This window comes from Hyla sarda, chromosome 6 (genome assembly GCF_029499605.1).
Source record: "Hyla sarda isolate aHylSar1 chromosome 6, aHylSar1.hap1, whole genome shotgun sequence".
Taxonomy (NCBI): domain Eukaryota; kingdom Metazoa; phylum Chordata; class Amphibia; order Anura; family Hylidae; genus Hyla; species Hyla sarda.
In genome coordinates, this window is record NC_079194.1 from 283,595,789 (window position 1) to 283,616,107 (window position 20,319).

At 42.6% G+C, this 20,319-nt stretch overlaps 1 protein-coding gene across 1 annotated transcript in view; it reads right to left on the bottom strand.

Annotated features, from left to right (window-relative positions):
* The window catches only part of MUS81 (MUS81 structure-specific endonuclease subunit), a 123,848-nt gene that overhangs the window by 78,676 nt on the left and 24,853 nt on the right, over window positions 1–20,319 (bottom strand). Inside the window, exon 3 of the mRNA XM_056527520.1 lies at window positions 4,461–4,511. The gene's annotated coding sequence lies outside the window, so the exon portion shown is untranslated. The remainder of the gene's footprint in view (window positions 1–4,460; window positions 4,512–20,319) is intronic.

Here is a 20,319-nt window from a genome sequence, read left to right on the forward strand (position 1 = left end):
ATATATATTTTTTTGTAAATAATTTTTGGTGATGTTTTTTCTAACTTCCCATTTTATTATCTTATCTATATCAGTGTTTCCCAACCAGGGTGCCTCCAGCTGTTGCAAAACTACAACTCCCAGCATACCCGGACAGCCAACGGCTGTCCGGGCATGCTGGGAGTTGTAGTTTTGCAACAACTGGAGGCACCCTTGTTGGGAAACACTGATCTATATTCTAATATATTAAAATAATCCTCATGTCTTGCAGTTTCCATTCTGGCCACTAGGCCTAATAATAAGCTGAGACTTCCTGTTCTGTCCGGGCAGGCTGGAAGTCGTAGTTTTGCAACAGCTGGAGGGCCACCGTTTGGAGACCAAACTGTTTTTCTCCTTCTTTGTCTTCTTTCCCTCTATGTTTTGTGCTTGTAACTAGAGTTGAGCGAACTTAGGCTGGGTTCACACTACGATTTGAACTACGGTTCCCGTATACGGCTGGGAGGAGGGGTGGGCGGGGCTTAATCGCGGCGCCCGCACTCAGCCGTATTCGGGAACCGTAGATAATGCATGTCTATGAGCCGACCGGAGTGAACCGCAGCCTCCGGTCGGCTGCTTTTTCGGCCATATGCGGTTTCCCGACCGCAGGCAAAAAAAAAACGTGCCGGCTGGTGCTAGGACGGCACGGGAATGCGCCATCTCATAGACGGCAATGCATTCCAAGCGTTATCCGCAAAAAGAATAGACATGTCTATTCTTTCTGCGGACACTGGAATTTGAATTTACGCTTCTGCGGAATCTCAGAGCGGAATTCTACAAGGAAATGATGCGGTGTGAACATAGCCTTAGGCTATGTTCACATGCCAGAATTTCTGCGTGGAATTCTGCATGAAAATTCTGCATTAATTTATAGCCAATGCACTTCAATGGGATTTTAAAAAATCCTAATCCTTCCAGTACTTTTTATTGGCTGTATACTACAGAGGAAATGCTTTTCTTTTTGGATTTCTCTTCTGTCACGACCACAGTGCTCTCTGCTGACCAGAGCAGGAGAAAATCCCCATAGCAAACATATGCTGCTCTGGACAGTTCCTAAAATGGACAGCAGAGGTCAGCAGAGAGCATGTGGTCGTGATAGAAGAGAAATCCAAAAAGAAAAGCATTTCCTCTGTGGTATACAGCCCCTAAAAAGTAAAAAAAAATAAAAATAATTTTTTTTTCCATGGGAGTACCCCTTTAACTTGCACAAACATTAGCTGGCAGTTACATAGAGGGGAGTCCGGTACACATGTGGGGGTACAGACAGTTTTGGCTGGGTGGCCATGAAGTGGAGAGCTCTCAGGGAGCAGTGTTATGGCTGCCTCCTGCAATGCTTCTGCTGGACTTGTGTGTGCAAGTTTAACCCCTTAAGGACCCGGGCTTTTTCCGTTTTTTCATTTTCAATTTTTCCTCCTTAACTTTAAAAATCATAACTCTTTAAAAAATCATAACTCTTTAAAATTTTCACCTAAAATTCTATATGATGGCTTATTTTTTGCGTCACTAATTCTACTTTGTAATGACATTAGTAATTTTACCCAAAAATCTACGGTGAAACGGGAAAAAAAAAATCAATGTGCGACAAAATTGATGAAAAAACACTATTTTGTAAGTTTTGGGGGGTTTCCGTTTTTACGCAGTACATTTTTCGGCAAAAATGATACCTTATCTTTATTCTGTAGGTCCATATGGTTAAAATGATACCCTACTTGTATAGGTTTGATTTTGTATCACTTCAGAAAAAAATCATGAATACATGCAGGAAAATGTATACGTTTAAAATGGTCATCTTCTGACCCCTATAACTTTTTTATTTTTCTGTGTTCAGGGCGCTATGAGGGCTAATTTTTTGCGCCGTGATCTGAAGTTTTTGTCGGTACCATTTTTGTTCTGATCAGACTTTTTGATCACTTTTTATTCACTTTTTTGTGGCATAAAAAGTGATAAAAAATGCGCTATTTTGGACTTGGGAATTTTTTTGCGCGTACACCATTGAACATGCGGTTTAAAAAGCGATATATTTTTATAATTCGGACATTTCCGCACGCGGCGATACCACATATGTTTATTTTTATTTACACTGTGTTTTTTTTTATTCTTGGAAATGCCGGGTGATTCAAACTTTTATTAGGGGAAGGGATAATTGAAAGGGTTAATGATTTTTTTTTACACTTTTCTTATGACATATTATAGCCCCCAGGGGGGGCTATAACATTGCATTTACTGATCTTTACCACTGATTGATCCATCTCCATAGGAATGGATCAATCAGTGTTTTCGGCGATGGATCTCAGGCTTGAAGCATTCAATCGGCGATCGGACAGAGCAGGAGAAGGTAAGAGACCTTCCTCCTGAGCTACAGCTGTTCGGGATACCGGGATTATACCGTGGCGATCCCGAACAGCTCCCTGAGCTAACCGGCACTTTTTACTTTCACTTTTAGCCGCGTGGCTCAGCTTTGAGCGCGCGGCTAAAGGGTTAAAAGCGTGCGGCACCGCAATCAGTGCCACGCGCTATTAGAGGCGGGTCCCCGGCTTCACTATGATGCCGGGCCCGCCGCGATATGATGCGGGGTCACCGTGTGACCCTGCATTATATCGCAGGACCGGGATTCAGGACGTACTCATACGTCCTGGGTCCTTAAGAGGTTAAAGGGGTATTCCAGGCCAAAACTTTGTTTTATATATCAACTCGCTCCGGAAAGTTAAACAGATTTCTAAATTACTTCTATTAAAAAATCTTAATCCTTCCAATAGTTATTAGCTTCTGAAGTTTTCTGTCTAACTGCTCAATGATGATGTCACGTCCCGGGAGCTGTGCATGATGGGAGAATATGAACTGCACAGCTCCCAGGACGTGAGTCATCATTGAGCAGTTAGACAGAAAACAACAACTCAACTTCAGAAGCTAATAACAATTGGAAGGATTAAGATTTTTTAATAGAAGTAATTTACAAATCTGTTTAACTTTCCGGAGCCAGTTGATATATAAAAAAAAGTTTTGGCCTGGAATACCCCTTTAAGTCAGTATTGTTAGCCAAGTTTTTACAATGATAGGTACACTTTAAAGAGTACCTCTCATGATCTTGTTAAATCTTATAATCCTTCCAGTTCACTGCCCCCATCATGATAAACCACCCCTTGCCTTTATTTTTTATCTTTTTTTTAGTTTTCTACCTTGATATTGCTCTGTATTTTCTGCTCAGTCTCAGTCACAGACTGGGAAGGGGCGTTCCCCAGCAGGCGTGACATCATCTGAAGCCATACAGGCAAGAACTTCCTCCCTCACTCTGCTACACACAGCCCAGAGCAGTTCAGTGTGAGATGAGCTATGATTGTCTAAGGCTGCACACCTCCCCCCCCCTCCCCCCCAGCATTTCCTGATTTTGGACTTCTGCCAGGACATCAGGAGTCTAAAGTCTGTGCAAGAGATGGAGGGGAAATGTGCTCTGGACAAGTAGGGAGACACCTAGTAGCAGCTTTTTTAAACACAAGTAACACATAATAAACTTCATTTTTTTTTAACAAAGTACATTAGAAAGATTTTTTTATTTAAAGGGGTACTCCCGTGGAAAACTTTTATTTTTATTTTTTTTTAAATCAACTGGTGCCAGAAAGTTAAACAGATTTGTAAATTACTTCTATTAAAATATCTTAATCCTTCCAGTACTTCCAGCTGCTGAATACTACAGAGGAAATGGTTTTCTTTTTGGAACACAGAGCTCTCTGCTGACATCATGAGCACAGTGCTCTCTGCTGACATCTCTGTCCATTTTAGGAACTGTCCAGAGCAGGAGAAAATCCCCATAGCAAACATATGCTGCTCTGGACAGTTCCTAAAATGGACAGAGATGTCAGCAGAGAGCACTGTGGTCATGATGTCAGCAGAGAACTTTGTGTTCCAAAAAGAAAACCATTTCCTCTTTAGCATACAGACCCTAAAAAGTACTGGAAAGATTAAGATTTTCTAATAGAAGTAATTTACAAATCTGTTTAACTTTCTGGCACCAGTTGATAAAAAAAAAAAAAAAGTTTACCACGGGATTACCCCTTTAACATAAGGAGTGCAATAGCAAAAATTAGTTTTAATGAGAGTGACTATTTAACTAAAACTTCAAGGTGGCAAGAAACAACATATTTATGGGAAAGAAGGGTCTAGGCAAAAGTGCCACTTCTTGCAACAGAAAAGCAGGTGAATCGTTCAATGTTATTACGATAATCACTTCCTTCATTTGAAGCAACCCAAAGAGAGAGTTTTAAGAATGGTTACAGACATAGTCATCCCTGTTTTTGTCATTCTATGCAGCATGTAATGCCCTGTATACAAAGCAAACTAAATAGCGTAGAATATATGACCTTCTACGCAGAAGTAAATGCCGAACCAATAAGAGTCTATAATGCAGAGTTAGAGAACAGGGGAGGGTTAGTGGCCTTGCTCCCCATTACCTGAAGCCGGGAATTGTAGAGCCCGCAGGTTTATACAGACATCGCCAGCAGCTGCGGAAATAAACAAAGAATCTTTTAAGGAATTAGAAGATATTTATTTTTACCAAAATCTTAGTATGCCTGTGGTAATTTCAAGTTTTATTGCAGTGTTTTATTTTTAATTATACATATATATATATATTATAATATAATATATATATATATATATATATATATATATATATATATAATGCCCATGTCATTGCGGTTGTGTATAAATGATAGTTGTATCAGACTACATTGCCATCAATCAGGACTGCATATGGGAAACAAGCTGTGAGGTTACAAGTAAATCCACTCGTGTGAACGTTCCCCTTAGGGTAAGGACACACGTGCTGTATTTTGTTGCGTATTTTCTGCAGCTGATTTTGTTATCCATTGACTTTAATAGGTAAAAAACACACAGCAGGAAATACGGCATGTGTGACCCCACACTTAAAGGGTTACTCCGCCCCTAGACATCTTATCCCCTATCCAAAGGACGGGGATAAGATGTCTGATCGCGGGGGTCCTGCCTCTCGGACCCCAGCGATCTCTGTGCAGCACCCGATGTTCATTAAGAACTCTGGGTGCTGGCACCAGGGGTCATCACGTCACGTCCTCTCAATGCAAGTCTATATAAGGGGGCGTGGTTGTCATGATACCCCTCCCTTAGACATGCATTGAGGTGGCGTGGCGTGATGACACAAGGGGTGTGGCCATGACGTCACAACCCCCGCCGCCCGCTCCAAGCATACAGAACAAAACGTTCAGAACGCTGGGGCAGCGGAGTACCCCTTTAAAGCATAACTCCATTGCTCTGGACAACCATTCTGCAGCGTTCGGTGTAGAGAGTCAGTGCACGCGCTTGGTAGTCGGGCTGCGAGGATATGACGCCCATCGAGTTCCACGCACAAGCCCTTTTCGAATCAACAGGAACCGTGCACGGGAACTTGCTTGGCGTCGTATGGTAGGTACGCTTCATGACCCCGACCTCTCAGCGTAGGCCGCCTCTCTCCACAGAACGGGCAGGAGAGCAGGGCCAGAGTTACTCTTTAACAATAAAGTCATGCAATGTCCAAAATCTAGCCTCACTATGATGCATTAATACGATTTTTATATTTACTCTTTTTATGGTTTGTTTGTCTTTTCAGCTCAGCACATGAAGTCCTCCACTGTCTCTATACTGGTGTCAACGGATCATATTGGGTGTCTCAGTTTAAAGGGGTACTCCCCTGGAAAACATTTTATCTTAGATCAACTGGTGCCAGAAAGTTAAAGGGGTATTCCAGGAAAAAAATTTTTTATATATATATATATATATATATATATATATATATATATATATATATCAACAGGCTCCAGAAAGTTAAACAGATTTGTAAATTACTTCTCTTAAAAAATCTTAATCCTTTCAGTACTTCTGAGCTTCTGAAGTTGAGTTGTTCTTTTCTGTCTAAGTGCTCTCTGATGACACGTGTCTCGGGAACCGCCCAGTTTAGAAGCAAATCCCCATAGCAAACCTCTTCTAAACTGGGCGGTTTTTCTTGGATAACCCCTTTAAACAGATTTGTAAATTACTTCTATTTAAAAATCTTAATCCTTCCAGTACTTACCAGCTGCTGTATACTCCAGAGGAAGTTCTTTTTTTAATTTATTTTTTAATTTCCTTTCTGTATGACCACAGTGACCTCTGTCCGTATCAGGAACTGTCCAGAGCAGGATAGGTTTGCTATGGGGATTTGCTCCTGCTCTGGACAGTTCCTGACACGGACAGAGGTGTCAGCAGAGAGCACTGTGGTCAGACAGAAAATAAATACAAAAAAAAAAAAAAACTTCCTGTGGAGCATACAGCAGCTGATAACTACTGGAAGGATTAAGATTTTTAAATAGAAGTAATTTACAAATCTGTTTAACTTTTTGGCACCAGTTGATTTAAAAAAAAAAGAAAATTACACCGGAATACCCCTTTAATGCTCAAAGTTCAGAAGGGTGTACTGTTCAACAACAAGGTTTTAGAAATGACACCACTGCCTCACGAGCCAAGTTCCTCCAAATAAGTGTTCACTTCACCGGAGCTGTTCCGCTCAGTCATAGGAGCAGAGCAACACAATAAAAAAAAACGGCAAGGATGTGTTACGTGCTGCGCAGATGTGAACGAGGCCTAACTTTGTGTATGTGCAGCTGGTATAACTTTGTTATGTCTATAAGGATACTTTTTGTCTGGCTACTGGATCCTGGACTGGTTTAACTGGCCACTAAGCTCAACAACAGTGTTTCCCAACCAGGGTGCCTCTAGCTGTTGCAAAACTACAACTCCCAGCATGCCCGGACAGCCGTTGGCTGTCCGGGCATGCTGGGTGCTGTAGTTTTGCAACAGCTGAAGGCACCCTGGTTTGGAAACACTGCTCTACAGTCAGCTGCCTACAATCTACACAACTTCCCATATAAAGGTACGCGAGTGACTACGCAGAATGACTACTAACACGGATGTAGGAAGAGAAAAAAAAGAAAACAACAACTGTAGGCAACCAGGAAGAGGAACCTAAACACTATCAATCTGTGACAGGATCATCATTTATGGCTTCCTGCACAGTAGGGAACCTTTTTTGGTGGAGAAGTTTATAAAAAAAGCATTGTTCAATAGCTGCTTCATGTGACTGATGTTGCTGCGATATCATGCACCTATTGGACATGGCGTGTGGGTGTGGTCTTGTTTGTACGCAATTAGTGGGAGAAGCACCCGCCCCCTGTGCAGCGGCGTACTTACGGTTTGGCCAACCCTGCCCCCCGCTGGGCACGTGCGGACCATCACACAGCTCCAGGCATCTGTTACTTGTGCTGCAGCTGTGCCCTTTGACCCAGGGGGCATGCCAGCGCAGAAGGAAACCAAGAAATGTCAACCTTCCATCTGCGCCCATAAGGGTTGGAACACACTACGTTTTGACTCCTGTTAATCGTATCCGTCGGCATCCCACCGAAAATGGGAAGCCGATCTATACTGTTAACAGGAGCAGCGCACCCTAGTGCTGGGCGGTAGGGATCAACCGATATCGTTTTTTTAGGGCCGATACCGATAATCTGTCACCTTTCGGGCCGATAGCCGATAACTTATACCGATATTCCGGTATAAGTTATCGGCTATTTCACACACACACACACACCCCCCCCCCCCCGGCGGGGCAGAAGCCGTTGCAGATCAATGATTTAAAGCGGGGGGCGGGGCATTATCAGCATATCGGCAAGGTAATTGCCAATACCGATAATGTCCAAAATCGCGATTATTGGCCCAACCGATAATCTGTCGATCCCTACTGGGTGGTATACCGGTTCATACCGAATACCGGTGTGTTTTTTTTCTGTACGATATGAATTTTTCCCTATACCGCAATACCGGTCGGGCGCCTACCCCCCTCGAATGAATGACCTATCAGCTGCAGCGCTGTCCCCACATCGGGGGGACTAATCATGCTACCCGCAGGCGCTGCTCTCCTTCTGTGAGCCGCGGCACTGGAAATGAATGAGTTGTGAGCCGCGGCGCTGGAAATTGATGAGTTGTGAGCCGCAGGCGCAGGACTTCTGTTCGGAGAATGGAAGCTGTCACCTCCCCCTGCAAGCGCAGAAAGCCAGTGGGCCGTGGGCGCTGCAGAACTTCTGGTCAGAAGTTTCCAGCGCTGCGGCTCACAGGAGGAGAAGGAGAGCAGCGTCTGCGGGGTAACCTGATTAGTTCCCCTATGTGGGACAGCGCTGCAGCTGATAAGTTCATTCGGTGGGGGGGGAAAGCAGAGCAGCGCCCGCGGGTCATGTATTATTAGTGCCCCAGCACACTGCGGCTGATAATTCATTCGAGGGGGGGGGGGGGGAATTAGGGGAAATAAGTGGAGAAAAAAAAATAACGACAAATACTGTGGAACCGCCATAAGTTTGAAAAATACCGTGATACACATTTTTGGTCATACCGCCCAGCACTAGCGCACTCCATTCACTTCTGCTGCCGAACGGAATCACCCCTAGTGACTCTGTTCGGGACATATGCGCTATTTTAAGCGCACACAGGGGCTGTTGCACTTTTGAAATAGCGCACAATGTGACTCCATAGAATTGAATGAGATCCGCTGCGCCCGTTAACAGTTTACGTCAGCTTCCCGTTTTCCCGTCGGTTACGATTAACGGGGGCCAAATCATGGTGTGTTCCGACCCTTAATCAAAAGGGCCTTTGGCTGTCCGGGTATGTTGGGAGTTGTAGTTTTGCAGCAGCTGTAGGCACCCTGGTTGGGAAACACTGTAATAAAGATGCATATATTCTCAGCTGCTCATAGCAACAAATAGGTGTACAGTTCTAATTTCCTATTGTGTAATGGGAACATGAATGGATTCAAGGGGGGACATGTATCAAAGATTTTACCCCTGTTTTGTGTGTATTTTTTTTCCGCAAAATTTTGCGCAAGCCCTTTTTTTGCGCAATTTTTTTGGTAGAGCATGTCCTCCAGATGTGGCTGAATCGGGGTACCTTGGAGTGACATCTATAGTACACATGGATTTATTAACTGCGTACTTTTTTTTTTTTTACACCAAAAATTTTGCCGCAAGAGCTGTTTTTTTTGCGCAAATATAAGCCATCTTGGACTTAACGTAGCAAGATGCTCTAAATCATTGATTCTATTTTCCAAAGAGTGGATTTAGGAGATGACTACATTTACCCGCAATTTATGAAGCTCATTGCACTTGATTGATAAATTTAGCGCTTCTGCACATAATTTAGAATTCGGGAAAAGGGGTAAAATGCTTCTACCATACACAAATAATGATACATGTCCCCCAATATGTAGAAATAAAAGCCTAAAAGAGCCAATGGGGGGAGATTTATCAAGACCTGTGTAGAGGAAGAGCGGAGTAATTGCTTGGATATGCATTGCCGCCAATTGTGATGGCGCATATCCGAAAGGTCCTTGCGCCGACTGAATCGACGCTGTAGTGCACGGAATGTCCAAACGGAAAAACATTTCTTAACGTTATGCACCCATATACTTTACAGTCAGGGTGATCCTATATAGCAGTGTTTTCCCATCCAGGGTGCCTCCAGCTGTTGCTAAACTACAACTGCTAGCATGCCCGGACAGCCTTTGGCTGTCCGGGCATGCTAGAAGTTGTAGTTTTGCAACAGCTGGAGGCACCCTGGTTAGGAAACACTGCTATAAAGCAACTTATGGCTGCGCAGTTCTGTTCCTCCACCTGCCTGGCTCTGATCTGTGTGATGGATGTGATGCGCACATGGCGTAAAGTTTTTCGACTTCAAGAAAAGTTTGCAAGAGGAAGCTTACCCGAGATGAAAGTTCTTCTGCAGGACCTTCCATGATGTCAGAGTCATGTGATCAGTCACATGTCGGGAGGAGACGCAACAGTGGAGCTTTGTATTGTGTCTTTATTAAAATCAATTTGTGCGTAGCAGAGCTGAGTGTGTGTACGTGGGCACAGCAGAGCTGTGTAGGTGTGGGCATGTGTCCTCAAAATCATAACAAGACATTAAAAGAATAGTGCAGGATAAGCATTACAGAGCAATATGGGGGAATCACATGACTGGGGAAACGTTTAGGCCTTTTGTCTCAATCACTTGTCCGCATTACAACTGCAAGTCCCAGCCCGACCGAAGGTCAGGACTCATCCTGAGAAGTAAAGCACCAGGTCATGTGACACCGACCTAACTTGTCTAGTTAAATATAATGCAGTAACTCAGCGCTTTCCAACCGGGGTGCCTCCAGCTGTTGCAAAATTACAACCCTTAGCATGCCCGGACAGCCAAAGGCTGTCCGGGCATGCTAGGAGTTGTAGTTTCACAACAGCTTTAGGCACCCTGGTTGGGAAACACTGCAGTAACTACATGATAAGGACACACTAAGCTGATCCGGCTATTAAAGGGGTTCTCTGGTGGACAAAAAAACTAATGTTTTTAAATCGACTGGTGCCGGAAAGTTACACAGATTTGTAAATTACTTCTACAGTATTAAAAAAAATCTTAATCCTTCCAGTACTTATCAGATGCTGTATGATCCATGGGAATTTGTGTAGTTCTTTCCAGTCTGACCACAGTGCTCTCTGCTGACACCTCTGTCCGTGTCAGGAATTGTCCAGAGAAGGAGAGGTTTGCTATGGGGATTTTCTCCTGCTCTGGACAGTTCCTGATATAGACAGAGGTGGCAGCAGAGAGCACTGTGGACAAGACTGGAAAGATCTATATACACTGCTCAATAAAATAAAGGGAACACTAAGATAACACATCCTAGATCTGAATGAATGAACTAATCGTATGAAATACTTTCGTCTTTACATAGTTGAATGCGCTGACAACAAAATCACACAAAAATTATCAATGGAAATCAAATTTATCAACCCATGGAGGTCTGGATATGGAGTCACACTCAAAATCACAGTGGAAAACTGCACTACAGGCTGGGTTGTTGCCCTCCACGTCTCCTGATGTACTGGCCTGTCTCCTGGTAGAGCCTCCATGCTCTGGACACTACACTGACAGACCCCGCAAACCTTCTTTCCACACCTCGCATTGATGTGCCATCCTGGATGAGCTGCACTGCCTGAGCCACTTGTGTGGGTTGTAGACGCCGTCTCATGCTACCACTAGAGTGAAAGCATCGCCAGCATTCAAAAGTGACCAAAACATCAGACAGGAAGCATAGGAACTGAGAAGTGGTCTGTTGTCACCACCTGCAGAACCACCCCTTTATTGGGGGTGTCTTGCTAATTGCCTATAATTTCCACCTGTTGTCTGTTCCATTTGCACAACATCATGTGAAATTGATTGTCAATCAGTGTTCTTCCTGAGTGGACAGTGTGATCTCACAGAAGTGTCATTGACTTGGAGTTACATTGTGTTGTTTAAGTGTTCCCTTAATTTTTTTCAGCAGTGTATATAATATTTACCTCTGTAGTATACAGCAGCTGATAAGTACTGGAAGGATTAAGATTTTTAAATAGAAGTAATTCGCAGATCTTTATAACTTTCTGGGCTACCAGCGTACCCCTTTAATTTCTTCTTCAAACTCTAGACCACCACAGTTCACCACCCTTCTAAAAACACCAGGGAAGTTTTATAAACATTAAAACTTAATCCTTCCAGTACTTATCAGCTGCTGTATGCTACAGAGGAAGTTGAATTGTTCTTTTCTGTCTGACCACAGTGCCCTCTGCTGCCATCTCTGTCCATGTCAGGAACTGTCCAGAGTAGGAGCAAATCCCCATAGAAAACCTCTCCTGCTCTGGACAGTTCCTGACATGGACAGAGGTGGAGAGCACTGTGGTCTGACTGGAAAGAACAACTCAACTACCTCTGGAGCATACAGCAGCTGATAAGTACTGGAAGGATTAAGATATTTTAAAATAAGTAAGGCTGCATTCACACCACGTTTTTGCAATACAGTTCTCGTATACGTTTTCAATGTGAAAACCGTACGGAACTGTATTGAAAACCGTATGCCAAAAGATGCATCAGGTTGTGTCCGTTTTGCAGCCCATACGGTTTTGTACAGTTTTTCACCTGTACCCAAAACCCGTAGTCTACCACGGTTTGTGGTCCGGGTGAAAAACTGCATTAAACCGTATACGTTTTTTTTTTTAACATGGGAGTCAATGGGAACCGTACAGAAATGTATGTGCGTACGGTTCCATCCGGTTTTTTACTTTGCACAGTTTTTTTGGGGGGAATTTCAATCAAACAAGTGAAACTTTATTCAAAATGGAGTGAAAAGTTAAAAACGTATACATTTTTTTCTTACAAAACGGTTGCAACCGGACATCATTTTGCAAACCGTATACGGTTTTTAACTGTATATGGGTTGAAATTTGTACACACGTTTTGATACAGTTTAGTCAGGTTTTGAGGAATCCGTTTTTCATCAAAAACCTGATACGGGAACTGTATTGCAAAAACGTGGTGTGAATGCAGCCTAATTTACATATCTGTTCAACTTTCTGGCACCAGTTAATTTGAAAAAAAATAAAAATTATGTTTTCCACCGGAGTACCCCTTTAAGAGGAAAAAGAGACCATTTTCTCTGATAAGATATCTTACAAACCTTTTGTTCTATTTACTATTGACTTATACAAGGCTTGTAGAAAGGACCATTTACACTACACCCCTTTGTTGGGCTTGGCCGAGAAAGCATCTAAAGCACAATTGTTGATTTTTTCATTGTTTTGTACCTACGGTGAAACAGAAAACTGAAAGAATAAAATAAAAAAAGACTGTGGCTGTGAGACTATTGTCACTGTAGAGCTCGTTCACACAGCGGACACTAAACCAGTGCGGCAGCAGGACCGCACGGACAGGCGCCGTCTCTAAAGATTATTTTTTTCCTCTTATATCTTCTTTCTTTTATATAGTTTTTGTTTCTTCATGGAAAGAATAAATAAATTAAATAAAAATAAAGGTGGCAATGCAGTCATGTAGCGACAATGTTCATTCTTTGGGCGGACATACTTTCCGTTGGCGGGATTCTGCTTTTTGCCCATGGAATTCCGCTTGCAGCAGAGCCCCATTATTTCCTATGGGATTCTGCAGCACAGTTCATATTGCAGAATTTCCGCAGTGAAAATTCCAGATTAAGGACCCGCTAAATGAATGAACGTGTTCATTCTTTTTGGCAGAATTCCAGCAGATTGCATTGCACTCTATGGTAGACAGTGAGTTTGCACAGTCGTACTGTTGATGGATTTCTTTGGCGCCCCCTAGCTGTAGACAGAATCTCCTCCCTAAATATCTCCGGATGGAGGTTTAGCAGCGTGAATTGAGGGACATGGGTTTTGTGCGTATGAAGCCGTATATTATGAGTAACATTTTCTTATTGACACCTCCGGAAACTGACGATGCCAGATGCCTGGATGCCAGATACTTAGGGTGCGTTCACACAGGCGTCTGTCCCTGTTTTTTATCCCCGTTTTGGTTCCGTTCTTGCAGGCTGTAAATGGATTTAACCCCTTGTCGCTAAACGCCTTTTCTAAACGGCGCTGCGGCACGGGAGGGTTATGAAGCGAGCTCAGGAGCAGAGCTCGCATCATAACCAGCAGCCAGGACCCGTGGCTAATGCCGGACATCGCAGTTAAGGCAGATGTCCGGCATTAACTCTTTAGACGCAGCGATCAAAGTTGATCACCGCGTCTAAAGTGAAAGTGAAAGCTTCCCGGCCGCTCAGTAGGGCTGATCGGGATCATCGTGGTAAAATTGCAATGTCCCGATCAGCTAGGACGCAGCAGATCGGTGTCTTACCTGCCTCCTGCGTGTCCGATCAACGATTGATTGCTTCAAGCCTGAAATCCAGGCTTGAGCAATCAACCGCCGATAACACTGATCAATGCAGTGCAATGGCATTGATCAGTGTATTGAATCAATGTACTGCATGTTATACCCCCCTATGGGGGCTGTAACATTGCCAAAAAAAAAAAAAAGTTAAAAAAAAGTTAATAAGGATGATTTAACCCCTTCCATTATAAAAGTTTGAATCACCCCCCTTTTCCCATGAAAAAAAACAAAACTGTGTATATAAAAATAAAAATATACATATGTGGTATCGCCGCATGCGTAAATGTCCGAACTATAAAAAAATATATCATTCATTAAACCACACGGTCAATGGCGTACGCGCAAAAAAAATTCCAAAATAGTGTATTTTTGGTCACTTTTTATACCATAAAAATTTTATAAAAAGCGATCAATGCAAAAATGGTACTGATAAAAACTTCAGATCACGGCGCAAAAAATTAGCCCTCATACCGCCCCGTACACGGAAAAATAAGAAACGTTATAGGGGTCAGAAGATGACAATTTTAAACGTATAAATTTTCCTGCATGTAGTTATGATTTTTTCCAGAAGTGCGACAAAATCCAACCTATATAAGTAGGGGATCATTGTAACCGTATGGACCTACAGAATAATGAAAAGGTGTAATTTTTACGGAAAAATGTACTACGTAGAAACGGAAGCCCCCAAAAGTTACAAAATGGTGTTTTTTTTATTCCATTTTGTCGCACAATGATTTTTTTTCCGTTTCGCCGTATATTTTTGGGTACAATGACTGATATCATTATAAAGTAGAATTGGTGGCACAAAAAAATAAGCCATCATATGGATTTTTAGGTGCAAAATCGTAAGGGTTATGATTTTTTAAAATGTAGGGAGAAAAAACGAAAGTGCAAAAACAGAAAAATGCTGTGTCCTTAAGGGGTTAAAAAAAATCCCATTCATGTCTATGGGATTTTTCTACAATCCGTTTACATCCGTTTGTACCCGTCTGCACTCATTTCCGTTTTTTTGACGGCAGAAAAAACGGCACATGCAGTATTTTTTTTCTTCTGTCAAAAAACAACGGATATAGTAAGTTTAACATTGAAGTCTATGGAAAACGGATGAGCCTTTAATTTCCTCCGTTTGCGTCCGTTTTTTCAATCCGTTTTTGATTCGTTTTTACTTCTGAGCATGCTCAGAACAAAAAAAAAAATGTTTTTTCTTGTTTATCAACTGAACAATAACGGATCCAAACGGATAACATCCTTTTGCATCCGATATTGTAAGTTTTTTGGGGGTTTTTTAACGGGAGAAGAACAGGACGAGTCTAGACGGCCGTGTGAACGCAGCCTAAATCAGAAGTAAGGATAAACTGCAAAACTACAACTCCCAGCATGCCCAGACGGCCAAGCTCTCCAAACTGTGGATCTTCAGCTGTTGCAAAACTACAACTCCCAGCATGCCCGGACAGCCAACGGCTGTCCGGGCATGCTGGGAGTTGTAGTTTTGCAACATCCGGGGATCCACAATTTGGAGATCTTGGCCATCTGGGCATGCTGGGAGTTGTAGTCTTGCAGTTGAACCTTAGTTCTGGTTTAGATCAACCTTTTAGGCCAAGGTTGTGTTCACACATTCGGGTTTTAAATTTTTTTTATTGCAATTACTTAATACAAATGAATGGATCTGAAAAACTCCAAGTCTGTCCTCCATTTCCCTTTCTTTGTATTCGAAAGAACTGCAATTAAAACCCTCAACAGTGTGAATACAGCCTTAGGGTACGTTCACGTGTACAGAATCTGCTGCATATTTTATGAAGCTGGTTTTGCCGTTAACTTCAATGGGTATCAAACTCAGCTGCAGAAAATATGCAGAAAATCCTGTATGTGTGAACTGTACCCTTACAAAAAAAAAAAAGTCGCAGTGCAGCCCTGGCCTTATTGACAGATAGGCGTCACTGTATGCTCATTATAACGCTTCTCTATACCCAGCATACTTGCAGAATAACAACGCACACACAGCGGTATACAGAACAAGCCCGGGCACTGTCATAACAATGGCCACACAAAAGCGTTCACCAGTAGAGGCCACGCCCCTAATACTCCACCTCCGCCCAGTGTGCGAACGGACGCCCAGTGCGCAGGCGCCGCCCGGGGAAGGTTTAGCGCTTCCAAAAAAGGAAGCGTCAGGCGCCAGGGTAACCCCACCTCCCTTCTCGCGCCGGGTGACGCGCTCAGGCCACGCCCCCGCAGCCTACATGCCCTTATTAGGACATATAGGGCAACCCTGCGCCTTTTGAGGACCCCGCCCCTCCGTGCCCGGCAATAGCCACCTGCTCCGTCTCATCCCGGTTATGTAACCACAGACTGGAGCAAGAAGCCTTCTGCAAGTGCCATGTGTGCAGAGCAGAGATCCCACTGTAATGCATCCCTAGAGGGGAGAGAACCATGGTTATGGGGGCCATATATATGTATATATATATATATATATATATATATATATATATATATACACTGTATTGCATCCCTAGAGGGGAGAGAACCATGGTTATGGGGGCCATATATATGTATATACACACTGTAATGCATCCCTAGAGTGGAGAGAACCATGTGACTGATGTTATGGGGGACATATATATATATATATATATATATATATATATACACACTGTAATGAATCCCTATAGGGGGAGAGAACCATGTGACTGATGTTATGGGGGCCATATATATATATATATATATATATATATATATATACACACACTGTAATGAATCCCTATAGGGGGAGAGAACCATGTGACTGATGTTATGGGGGCCATATATATATATATATATATATATATATATATATATATACACACTGTAATGAATACCTATAGGGGAGATAACCATGTGACTGATGTTATGGGGGACATATATATAAATATATATATACACACTGTAATGCATCCCTAGAGGGGAGAGAACCATGTGACTGATGTTATGGGGGCTATATATATATATATATATATATATATATATATATATATACACACACTGTAATGAATCCCTATAGGGGAGATAACCATGTGACTGATGTTATGGGGGCCATATATATATATATATATATATATATATATATACACACACACTGTAATGAATCCCTATAGGGGAGATAACCATGTGACTGATGTTATGGGGCTATATATATATATATATATATATATATATATATACACACACACACACACACTGTAATGCATCCCTATAGGGGGAGAGAACCATGTGACTGATGTTATGGGGGCCATATATATATATATATATATATATATATATATATACACACTGTAATGAATCCCTATAGGGGAGATAACCATGTGACTGATGTTATGGGGGCTATATATATATATATATATATATATATACACACACTGTAATGCATCCCTATAGGGGGAGAGAACCATGTGACTGATGTTATGGGGGCTATATATATATATATATACACACACACACACTGTAATGCATCCCTATAGGGGGAGAGTACCATGTGACTGATGTTATTGGGGCTATATATATATATATACACACACTGTAATGCATCCCTATAGGGGGAGAGAACCATGTGACTGATGTTATGGGGGCCACCCTGGTTGATAAACATTGCATGGGCATGAATTTTTCCAACCCCCTCCCCAACCACCATTTTATTCCGTATTTGCCATGGATTTTACCCATTGCTCTTTAGAGGGGTACTCCGGTGGAAAACATTTTTTTTTCCCAAATTAACTGGTGCCAGAAAGTTATACCAATTTGTAAATGACTTCTATTAAAAAAATCTTAATCCTCCCAGTACTTATCAGCTGCTGTCGTTGTGTAGTTCTTTCCAGTCTGACCCCCAGTGCTCTCTACTGCCACCTCTGTTCATGTCAGGAACTGTCTGTTCGCTACGGGGATTTGCTCCTATTCTGGACAGTTCCTGACATGGACAGAGGTGGCAGCAGAGAGCACTGGGGTCAGAATGGAAAGAACTACAAAACTTCCTATCAAAAGTACTGGAAGGATTAGGATTTTTAAATAGAATTAATTTAGAAATCTGTTTTAACTTTTTGGAACCAGTTGATTCCCCCCCCCCCTCCGGAGTACCCCTTTAACATTAAGACAACCCCTTGGCTGTCTGGGCATGCTGGGAGTTGTAGTTTTGCAACAGCTGGAGGCCCCCCGGTTGGGAAACACTGGCTTAAGCCTTGTCTACACAGTGCGGTTATACACTACTGCCCTAAAGCAGAAGTAATTAAACTCATTTATGTTAACATCAGTGTAGCCCTACCCCCGACCATGGCTCTCTAGCTGTTGCAAAATTACTACTCCCACCATGCCTGGACAGCCAGCATGGTGGGGGTTGTAGTTTTGCAACAGCTAGAGAACCACAGGTTGGAGAATATTGCATTCTAGCAGTGTTCCCAAGAGAGCCGCTGGGTTGTAGTTTGCAACAGCTGGAGGGCCACAGGTTGGAGACCACTGTGGTTTCAGGTAGAACACACGGCTCCATTCACATCTAAATCTGTGTGTATATATATATATATATATATATATATATATATATATATATATATATACACACACACACTATATACACACATATCTACAGTCATGGCCGTAAATGTTGGCACCCCTGAAATTTTTCAAGAAAATGAAGTATTTCCCACAGAAAAGGATTGCAGTAACACATGTTTTGCTATACACATGTTTATTCCCTTTGTGTATTGGAACTAAACCAAAAAAGGGAGGAAAAAAAGCAAATTGGACATAATGTCACCAAACTCCAAAAATGGTCTGGACACAATTATTGGCACCCTTTCAAAATTGTGGAAAAATAAGATTGTGTCAAGCATGTGATGCTCCTTTATACCTACCTGGGGCAAGTAACAGGTGTGGGCAATATAAAAATCACACCTGAAAGTAGATAAAAAGGAGAGAAGTTCACTTAGTCTTTGCATTGTGTGTCTGTGTGTGCCACACTAAGCATGGACAACAGAAAGAGGAGAAGAGAACTGTGAGGACTTGAGAACCAAAATTGTGGAAAAATATCAACAATCTCAAGGTTCCAAGTCCATCTCCAGAGATCTAGATTTGCCTTTGTCCACAGTGCGCAACATTATCATGAAGTTTACAACCCATGGCACTGTAGATAATCTCCCTGGGCGTGGACAAAAGAGAAAAATTGATGAAAGGTGTCAACGCAGGATAGTCCGGATGGTGGATAAGCAGCCCCAAACAAGTTCCAAAGATATTCAAGCTGTCCTGCAGGCTCAGGGAGCATCAGTGTCAGCGCGAACTATCCGTCAATATTTGAATGAATTGAAATGCTATGGAGGAGACCCAGGAGGACCCCACTGCTGGCACAGAGACATAAAAAAGAAAGACTACATTTTGCCAAAATTAACTTGAGTAAGCTAAAATCCTTCTGGGAAAATGTCTTGTGGACAGATGAGACCAAGATAGAGCTTTTTGGTAAAGCACATCATTCTACTGTTTACCGAAATCGGAATGAGGCCTACAAAGAAAAGAACACAGAACGTACAGTGAAATATGGTGGGGGTTCAATGACGTTTTGGGGTTGTTTTGCTGCCTCTGGCACTGGGTGCCTTGAATGTGTGCAAAGCATCATGACATCTGAGGATTACCAATGGATTTTGGGTCGAAGTGACAGAAAGCTGGGTTTGCGTCCGAGATCTGTCAAAAAGCCCCCAGAAATGGTCGGCAACAAAGCACTGGAGAGTTGTGAAGTGGCAGCAATGAGTCCAGATCTAAATCCCATTGAGCACCTGTGGAGAGATCTTAAAATTGCTGTTGGGAAAAGGCGCATTCCAATAAGGGTGCGTTCACACTGCGGAATCTCCGCTCGCTGAATTCAGCAAGCGGAGATTCCGTCTGGTGGCCGCCGCTGAAAATACTTTGGCGCTAGAGCCGCGGGGCACTGAGCCATCACCATTGACGGCTATGCAGTGCTTGCGGAATCCGCGCAAAGAATGAACATGTTCTTTCTTTGCGCTGAACAGTTTCAGCAGCGGAATTGTCCACCGCTGAAATTCCGCAGTGTGAAGGGTCTCGTGGAGACCCGTTCACACTAATGTTAAGTTCACACCGTGGAATTCTGCTTGCGGAATTCTGCCTGTTGAATTCCGTGGGAGTTCCGTAGAGAGACCTGGAGCAGCTTACAAAGGAAGAGTGGTCCAACATTCCGGCTGAGAGGTGTAAGAAGCATATTGGTGGTTATAGGAAGCGACTGATTTCAGTTATTTTTTTCCAAAGGGTGTGCAACCAAATATTAAGTTGAGGGTGCCAATAATTGTGTCCAGACAATTTTTGGAGTTTGGTGACATTATGTCCAATTTGCTTTTTTTCCTCCCTTTTCTGGTTTAGTTCCAATACACACAAAGGGAATAAACATGTGTATAGCAAAGCATGTGTTACTGCAAACCTTTTCTGTGAGAAATACTTCATCTTCTTGAAAACTTTCCGGGGTGCCAACATTTACGGCCATGACTGTATAGAATATATAAAAACATAACA